This window comes from Arachis ipaensis, chromosome B6, assembly GCF_059453495.1.
Source record: "Arachis ipaensis isolate K30076 ecotype BB chromosome B6, ASM5945349v1, whole genome shotgun sequence".
In the NCBI taxonomy this organism is placed as follows: Eukaryota; Viridiplantae; Streptophyta; class Magnoliopsida; order Fabales; family Fabaceae; genus Arachis; species Arachis ipaensis.
In genome coordinates, this window is record NC_142441.1 from 18,968,994 (window position 1) to 18,979,394 (window position 10,401).

The window sequence follows — 10,401 nt, forward strand, 5'->3', positions numbered from 1 at the left end:
TGACTCTGTTTTGAGAGAAGTTTTTTATGCTTCCTCTCCATGGGTACAGAGAGAGATCCTTGAGTTTTAAACACAAGGTTGTCCTCATTTAATTGAAGGATCAATTCTCCTCTGTCCACATCAATCACAGCTCTTGCTGTGGCTAGGAAGGGTCTTCCAAGAATGATGGATTCATCCTCATCCTTCCCAGTATCCAGGATTATGAAATCAGCAGGGATGTAAAGTCTTTAACCTTTACTAACACGTCCTCTACTTGTCCATAAGCCTGTTTTCTTGAATTGTCTGCCATCTCTACTGAGATTTTAGCAGCTTACACCCTATAGATTCCCAGTTTCTCTATTACAGAGAGGGGCATGAGGTTTATCCCTGAACCAAGGTCACACAGAGCCTTTTCAAAGATCATGTTGCCTATGGTACAAGGTATTACGAACTTTCCAGGATCCTGTTTCTTCTGAGGCAATGTCAGTTGATCCAGATCACTTAGTTCATTGGTGAACAAGGGATGTTCATCTTCCCAAGTCTCAATACCAAATAATTTGGCATTCAGCTTCATGATTGCACCAAGAAACTTGGCAGTTTGCTCTTCAGTAACATCCTCATTTTCTTCAGAAGAGGAATACTCATCAGAGCTCATGAATGGCATAAGGAGGTTCAATGGAATCTCTATGGTCTCTAGATGAGTCTCAGATTCCTTTGGTTCCTCAGAGGGAAACTCCTTATTGATCACTGGACGTCCCAGGAGGTCTTCCTCACTGGGATTCACGTCCTCAACCTCCCTTACAGGTTCGGCCATGGTGGTTATGTCAATGGCCTTGCACTCTCCTTTTGGATTTTCTTCTGTATTGCTTGGGAGAGTACTAGGAGAGATTTCAGTGATCCTTTTACTCAGCTGACCCACTTGTGCTTCCAAATTTCTAATGGAAGACCTTGTTTCATTCATGAAACTTACAGTGGCCTTGGACATATCAGAGACTAAGTTTGCTAAATTAGAGGTATTTTGTTCAGAGTTCTCTGTCTGTTGCTGAGTGGATGATGGAAAAGGTTTACTATTGTTAAACCTATTTCTTCCACCATTATTAAAGCCTTGTTGAGGCTTTTGTTGATCCTTCCATAAGAGATTTGGGTGATTTCTCCATGATGGATTATATGTGTTTCCATAAGGTTCACCCATATAATTTACCTCTGCTATTGCAGGGTTTTCAGGATCATAAGCTTCTTCTTCAGAAGATGCCTCTTGAGTACTGTTGGATGCAGCTTGCATTCCATTCAGACTCTGAGAAATCATATTGACTTGCTGAGTCAATATTTTGTTCTGAGCCAATATGGCATTCAGAGTATCAATTTCAAGAACTCCCTTCTTCATAGGCATCCCATTACTCACAGGATTCCTCTCAGAAGTGTACATGAACTGGTTATTAGCAACCATGTCAATGAGCTCTTGAGCTTCTGCAGGCGTTTTCTTTAGGTGAATGGATCCACCTGCAGAAGTATCTAATGACATCTTAGCTAATTCAGACAGACCATCATAGAATATATCCAGGATGGTCCATTCTGAAAGCATGTCAGAAGGACACTTTTTGGTCAGTTCCTTGTATCTCTCCCAAGCTTCATAGAGGGATTCACCTTCTTTCTGTCTGAAGGTTTGAACATCCACTCTAAGCTTACTCAGCTTTTGAGGAGGAAAGAACTTGGCTAAGAAAGCCTTGACCAGCTTATCCCAAGAGTTCAGGCTATCCTTAGGTTGAGAGTCCAACCACACTCTAGCTCTGTCTCTTACAGCAAAAGGGAAAAGCATGAGCCTGTAGACTTCAGGATCTACTCTATTAGTCTTAACAGTATCACATATCTGCAAGAATTCAGTTAAGAACTGAAAAGGATCTTCAGATGGAAGTCCATGAAACTTGCAGTTCTGCTGCATCAGAGAAACTAATTGAGGTTTCAGCTCAAAATTGTTTGCTCTAATGGTTGGGATTGAGATGCTTCTTCCATGTAAATTAGAATTTGGTGCAGTAAAGTCACCAAGCATCCTCCTTGCATTATTATTATTTTCGGCTGCCATCTCCTCTTCCTGTTTGAAAATTTCTGAAAGGTGCTTGCTGGATTGTTGTAATTTAGCTTCTCTTAGTTTCCTCTTCAGAGTCCTTTCAGGTTCTAGATCTGCTTCAACAAGAATATTCTTGTCCTTGCTCCTGCTCATATGAAAAAGAGAGAACAGAAAAATAATAATAATAGGGATCCTTTTTACCACAGTATAGAGGTCCCTGTGTGAGTAGAAGGAAAGAAGAAGAAAAGAATGTAATGTAAGGAAAGAAACACAAGGGTGAGGAGAGTAGAGATGTGAGATGAAGAGAAGTGTTAGTAGATGAATAAATGAATAGAAGGAGATGAGAGAGAAAGAGAATTTTCGAAAATTATTTTTGACAAAGAGTTAGTGATTTTTGAAAAAGGTTAGTAATTTTCGAAAATTAAAATCAAAAATTAAAATAATTAGTTAATTAAAAAGAAATTTTGAAAAAGAGGGAAGATATTTTCGAAAATTAGAGAGAGAGAGTTAGTTAGGTGGTTTTGAAAAAGATAAGAAACAAACAAAAGTTAGTTAGTTAGTTGAAACAAATTTGAAAATCAATTTTGAAAAGATAAGACGATGAGAAGTTAGAAAAGATATTTTGAAATCAAATTTTTGAAAAAGATAAGATAAGAAGATATTTTTGAAAAGATATGATTGAGATTAGTTTTGAAAAAGATTTGATTTTTAAAATCACAATTAATGACTTGATTCACAAGAAATCACAAAATATGATTCTAGAACTTAAAGTTTGAATCTTTCTTAACAAGTAAGTAACAAACTTAAAATTTTTGAATCAAAACATTAATTGATGATGTTATTTTCGAAAATTATGTGGTAAAGATAAGAAAAATATTTTTTTGAAAAATATTTTTATAATTTTCGAAAATAACAAAAAAATGAAAAAGATTTGATTTTTGAAAAAGATTTTGAAAAAAGATAAGATTTTTAAATTGAAAATTTGATTTGACTCATAAAAACAACTGGATTTTAAAATTTTTTGAAAAAGTCAAATCTAATTTTCGAAATTTTAAGAGAGAAAAAGGGAAAGATATTTTTTTGATTTTTGAATTTTTATGATGAGAGAGAGAAACATGAAAAAGATGCAATGCATGAAAATTTTGGTTCAAAATAATGAATGCATGCAAGAATGCTATGAATGTCAAGATGAACACCAAGAACACTTTAAAGATCATGATGAACATCAAGAACTTATTTTTGAAAATTTTATATGCAAAGAAAACATGCAAGACACCAAACTTAGAAATCTTTCATGTTTAGACTCTATGAATGCAAAAATGCACATGAAAAACAAGAAAAGACACAAAACAAGAAAACATCAAGATCAAACAAGAAGACTTACCAAGAACAACTTGAAGATCATGAATAACACTATGAATGCATGATTTTTTCGAAAAATGCAGGATGAACATGCAATTGACACCAAACTTTCAACTTGACTCAAGACTCAAACAAGAAACATGAAATATTTTTTATTTTTTTTGATTTTATAATTTTTTGTATTTTTTTTTCAAAAATTATTTGTGAAAAAGAAAAATAAGGATTCCAAAATTTTTAATATGAATTCCAGGAATCTTGCAATCTTAGTCTAAAGCTCCAATCTGAGGGTTAGACATGGCTTAATAGCCAGCCAAGCTTTAGAAGATACAAATCAGGCATACAACAGTTGATACTTCATCCAACTTCATATACTGAAGAGGAAGCCTCAGTCTAAAAGAATTAGACATGGCTTTACAGCCAGCCAGGCTTCAATATGCTTCATGAAACTCTAGAATTCATTCTTAAAAATTCTGAAGAAAAATATATTTTTGAAAACATTTATTTTAAAAATTTTTCGAAAACAAAGGAGAATTTTTTTTGAAAAATTTTTGAAAACAAAACAAAAAGAAATTACCTAATCTGAGCAACAAGATGAACCGTCAGTTGTCCAAACTCGAACAATCCCCGGCAACGGCGCCAAAAATTTGGTGCACGAAATTGTGATCATCAATGGTGCCATCAACATGGTACGCTCAATTGTAATCTCAACTTTTTATCACAACTTCGCACAACTAACCAGCAAGTGCACTGGGTCGTCCAAGTAATAAACCTTACGCGAGTAAGGGTCGATCCCACGGAGATTGTTGGTATGAAGCAAGCTATGGTCATCTTGTAAATCTCAGTCAGGCGGATATAGAATGGTTATGGAGTTTTCGAATATTAATAATAAAACAGGGATAGAAATACTTATGTAAATCCTTGGTGAGAATTTCAGATAAATGCATGGAGATGCTCTCGTCCCTCTAAACCTCTGCTTTCTTGCTGTCTTCATCCAATCAGTCTTACTCCTTTCTATGGCCGGCTTTATGTAAGGACATCACCGTTGTCAATGGCTACTTTTGATCCTCTCTGGAAAATGGTCCGATGCGCTGTCACTGCATGGCTAATCGTCTGGAGGTGTCACCCTTGCCAATGGCTGCATCCTATCTTCTTGTGAAAATGGTCCAAATGCTCTGTCACAGCACGGCTAATCATCTGAGGTTCTCGATCATACTGGAATAGGATTCACCCTCCTTTTGCGTCTGTCACTACGCCCAGCACTCGCGAGTTTGAAGTTCATCACAGTCATTCAATCCCAGAATCCTACTCGGAATACCACAGACAAGGTTTAGACTTTCCAGATTCTCATGAATGCCGCCATCAATCTAGCTTACACCACGAAGATTCTGATTAAGAGATCCAAGAGATACTCATTCAATCTAAGGTAGAACGGAAGTGGTTGTCAGGCACGCGTTCATAGGGAATGATGATGATTGTCACGTTCATCATATTCAGGTTGAAGTGCGAATGAATATCTTAGAAGCGGAATAAGTTGAATTGAATAGAAAAATAGTAGTACTTTGCATTAATCTTTGAGGAACAGCAGAGCTCCACACCTTAATCTATGGAGTGTAGAAACTCTACCGTTGAAAATACATAAGTGAAAGGTCCAGGCATGGCCGAATGGCCAGCCCCCATGATCTAAGAACCAGGCGTCCAAAGATGTCTGATACAATAGTAAACAGTCCTATTTATACTAAACTAGTTACTAGGGTTTACAGAAGTAAGTAATTGATGCATAAATCCACTTCCGGGGCCCACTTGGTGTGTGCTTGGGCTGAGCTTGAATGTTACATGTGTAGAGGTCAATCTTGGAGTTGAACGCCAGTTTGTAACGTATTTCTGGCGTTCAACTCTGGCTTGTGACGTGTTTCTGGCGTTTAACTCCAGACAGCAGCGTAGAACTGATGTTCAACGCCCTTTTATGTCATCTAAACTCGGCCAAAGTATGGACTATTATATATTTCTGGAAAGCCCTGGATGTCTACTTTCCAACGCAATTAGAAGCGTGCCATTTTGAGTTCTGTAGCTCCAGAAAATCCACTTTGAGTGCAGGGAGGTCAGAATCCAACAGCATCAACAGTCCTTCTTCTACCTCTGAATCTGATTTTTGCTCAAGTCCCTCAATTTCAGCCAGAAAATACCTGAAATCACAGAAAAACACACAAACTCATAGTAAAGTCCAGAAATATGAATTTAACATAAAAAGTAATGAAAACATCCCTAAAAGTAACTAGATTCTACTAAAAACAATGCCAAAAAGCGTATAAATTATCCGCTCATCAATCATTCACAACCTGCTTCAAATAGTTTTATATCAATATATACATGATCACATATCTAAATCTATTGACTTTAGTCACAACATTTACCACTATACCACCACAAGCTCATGTTCATTCTTTTTCCCACTTTGCAAGCATCAATAATTCATCATGAAACAGTCCAACATTTAAACTCTAATGCCATCAATTAATCCAACTTACAAGAGAATGAAGATGAAAATTGAGTATTTTGGATTATATTTATTTTGTTTTAGAGACAATATTTATAATTATGTTTTGGATTATGTTTATTTTGCTTTGGGAACAATATTTATAATTATGTTTTGGATGAAAATTTGGTTTATAATTATATTTATTAGATATTTATAATTACAAAGACTTTAATGTTTGTGAATATAAAAATTATAATTTGTTTATACTTTTAGAAATTATAATAGTTAAAAATAAAAAATTGGAGAGATTTTTTATGCCTTTATATATATTATTTAATAGTTAAAAATAAAAAAAAAAAGAAAAAAAAGGTTATTTGGCGGGCTTAGCCCGCCAGCCCACCATTAGGCGGGGTGGGGCGGGCTTCCTCGCTTGCCACCCCTACTCAAAACTTATCATTAAGCACTAATCAATTTATATACTCATACATTTATTTCTATCTTAAAGTCAACTAGCCTAAATCTTCAGAGAATATTTTATATTACATACGTGAAATCTAAACCATACTTGGCCACTTTTTTCACGTATTGTCCAAAGCCAAACACAGCCTCACAAGTCCAAAAATCACCAAGGCACAAGTACCCGACCTCCACCAAGCTCCAAGGCTCACAATTCAAGCTCCAACATATACATATATACACCTAATTTCATATATATCACATATACATACCCAAATTCAATACTCAAAATACCAAATCAAGAGATTAGCTAGAGTTCTAGTATCCTCACCTTATCCAAGCGTCGTATAAGTAAGAGTGAATATCTTTCTCAAGCTAATCGGATCCTAGTACATCAAGAGTCAAAAACTCAACACCACTTACATAATTTCGAGAAATTGGGGGAAAGGAAGGCTGAGAGAGAGAAAGAGTGGCTTACCCATGAAATTATTCCGATGGATTTGTAGAGCTCGACAAGATGGACGCGTGGCTGCAAACAGTGCGGCGATCGGAACTCGGAACCAGAAGTTATGATGGATTTAATGGAAGACAAGGGTTTGTTCCTCACCTTCTTCCTCCTTGGCTATGGAACGTGAATGAGGAAATGAAGAGGAGTGCAATGAGCTGAAGCTCATTAAATGGGTAAGTGTGGGTTGGGCCTTGGGCCCATTTTAGATTCGGTTCAACCGGTTCGGTTTATTCGGCTCAATCTTAGGCTAAATTCTTTGAAATTAGTGTCAAAATTCTCATTTTAATGAACTCTATCCTAATTTAATATAATATTTATATTTTAAATTTTTTTATTAAAATTTAATTTATTGACTAATTATTTCCTAATTTAACGGAGTTTACACTATATATATCACATTGTGATTTGTGAATTTGCATGTAAGTTCTTCTTCTTCCATAGACTCATCGTTGCAATGTCTTTGCTGGTCGCCGTCGCTGTGAGCCCGTCGCCAGAGCCCGTAGCCGTCACATATTCTTGTAAGTTCCTTTCTGTCTCTCTCTGATTATTATATTTATTTTTGTAGTTTTTGTATCTACTATTTTTATCATGAAATTCTGAATTTACGCTTGTCAATAACAATCGCATCAATATTACTGAAACCTAGTTAGCATAATAAATTCTTCTTGATTTGGAGATTCGATTTACTTATTGAATTTTCATCTTTTTTGTTAGTCATTGTGGTTTGATAGGGTTCCTATTGGATTTGACATTTGTTTTTGGTGAATTTATGCTCTGAATTTACCAATTTGTTGTTTATTTTGCTTTTATTAATGTAGAATCTAGCTTGGCATGAAAAATTTCGGAGTGTATTTTATAGGAGAAGACAAAAAGAAGAAGAAGAATAAAAAGGAGATGGAGGAGGCAAACAAGGATATACCAATCGGTCCAGTGAAACTGGGTCATAGGAGCTTCGATTTTTCGATGGACATTTTCGATTACATCTACAACTTTCTTCATTCCTGGCCCCTTAATCTCAACATCAACAAAGTTCAATTCCAAATTCCTCTTTTCTTAGCCTCAATCTAATAATAATGATAAGAAGAAAATGTATTATCAATGTCTATGCATATTTATAATCTTGCATGTATATTACGCTAGATTCAGTTATCTGTGATAATGAATAATGATTGACTTATGTTTAACAGTTCTGGATTGAATGAACTGCTTGCTAATTCATAATTGGCATAAAATGATGTCTTGATGTAATTGTGTGGCATATGAACATGAAATGTTGTTGGAATTGCTGAAGAAAGGACACAAGCGTGCTTCTCGGAAGATAGGCGTGAGAGTCCACTCCTTTCAAGTGTGTTGTGCATACTTCTCCAGCTTCTTCCATACTTCCTCTAACGGTAAAATTGCACTATCCAAATTTTTTACTCTCTATTACATCATTGTGTGTTTCTTTAACACTCATATTCCTTTGTAAAGTGATGCCTTACTTCATCCAAGTTCAACCAATTTTTGGTTTTTGTTACTATCAACTTTCATTTGTTTCATATTCAATGCTAGAGCTTTTGAATGGCTGGGAAATAGAACAGTATAATTTTTCTTTTGAAAAATTCTAGTTGGCTTGGCCATATGTTTTTAGATTTGACAAGTGGAGCAGCGTAAATTGCAGATGTAAATGTTATTTCAGAATGAATACCGAACATAAATACACAATGTACTTCATAAGAAAAACAGATTAGGAACTAGGAACTTCCGGTTTACTACATAAAGTCTCTGAGTGGAGAGGTAAGCAACTATATATAAGTATTCTACTTCATGGATTCTGAACTTTCTCGAGTAAATTTATGCAGATTTAAGTTTTAGCTTTGGGTTCTGTTGAGATGTTTAGTTAAAATCTTTCTAACTTTGGGATATTATGGTTAATTAAATAAATAATTGTAAATAGGAGTTTGCACACCTATAGAAAAAGATGAGGCATCATGAGATTGCCAAAGAAGATAGAGCGAAGTATGTATATGTAGGAAAGATTTTCAGTAATAAAATTCCTTATCTTTGTTTTCTTTCTCTTGCTTATGTTTTATTTTGGAATTTTGTCTAACTCAAAGCTGGTGACAGAAGCTCTGCAAAAGATGAAGGAAAAAATTTTTGAAATTACAGGGTCTCACATTTCTTCTTAAATACTTCAGGTATATAATGTTGCTAATTTGCTAAATTTCCATCTTTATTTAATGGTAAAGAAAAAATTGGTTTCACATTTTTTTGAGAGTAGCTGGTAATTTTAATATTTCAATTATTTCTCTCTTTAATTATAAACTTGTGTCAAGCATTGTTTACAAGCTGAAAGAGATATAGTGTTCGAAGAACTAAGGCCACATTTTTTATCCCTAGCTCACAATATGCATATTCTGCTCACTTAGTAAAGAAGATGCGGGACAATGATAATAGTCAACCTGAAATATTTCTAGTGATATGTTACTTTTACTTGATGGATTTTGAACTATATGGGTCATGGATTCTGGCTATGTGACGCATCAAAGACTATCCAATTAATGAAATATATTCGAATTTTATTTTTATATTTAAAAATTTATTTACATTAACTATCTATTATTTTCAAATAAAAAAAATCTAATAAAAAAATTTGGCCATTAAAATCGACAGCGCTGTTGTCGTTTTTTTAATTTAAAATAGAAAAAATCGACAGCAACATTGTCGCTTTTTTAGTTTAAAAATCGACAGCATCATTTAATTTTAATAAATCAAAATATCGACGGATAAGTTGTTGATTTTAGATAATATTATCGACTGGCAAGATGTCGCTTTTATTAAAAACTTATCGACAGTTTAGCTAACCGTCGATTTTTAATATTATCGACAGTTTTACCGTCAATTTTAATAGTGTTTCTTATATATATATAGTTTCATTATACATCCAAATATTTTTGTCAACTAAATTTAATTAAATTAGTTAAAACCTAACAAAAATTACTTACAATATGCACATAAATTACACTTTTTTTACATGAAAAATAATATATACCAACCTTTTTCAACCGTGATACAAGAATTTCTTAACTAAAATTTTTCATGATTCTAGACTTGATGCTGCAGCTCTTTTCTTTCTTTTGCTTCTTTTTATTCTTTTTTTTTTCGTGCAAAATCTCTATATTTTTATTTATAAAGTTATGTGTTTTTCCTTCTAAAATTTTTATGTTTATTGTAAAAAAAATCCAAAAAAAAAATTGTAAGTTTTCTTCATTTTATTATTATTTTTTTATTCTTGTTAAAGAGTGAAATAAGAAAAATTATGAAAGTGTAAAATAAAAAAAAATATAAAAATGAGGAGGAGTTGTTTGAAAAAAATTATAAAATAAAAAAATAACACTAAAATTTTTTAATCGTCACACCTGAATTTTTTAACTTTGACGTTGAAATTTCTTAACCGTGACAGGAATTTCTTAGCCGAAATTTTTTAATGTTCTAGACTTGATGCAACAGTCTTTTAACAAGAGAATTTATTTGGCTTCTTCTTCTTTCTTCTTTTTTAGTTGATCTTACTTTTTT

The 10,401-nt window shown here is 33.8% G+C and overlaps 1 non-coding gene across 1 annotated transcript; it reads left to right on the top strand.

Annotated features, from left to right (window-relative positions):
• The first annotated feature begins 1,555 nt into the window (after positions 1–1,555).
• On the top strand, positions 1,556–1,663 carry LOC148554777 (small nucleolar RNA R71). The gene has a single exon (XR_015886544.1). It is a non-coding gene; the product is annotated as a small nucleolar RNA R71 (small nucleolar RNA).
• Positions 1,664–10,401: the final 8,738 nt, after the last annotated feature.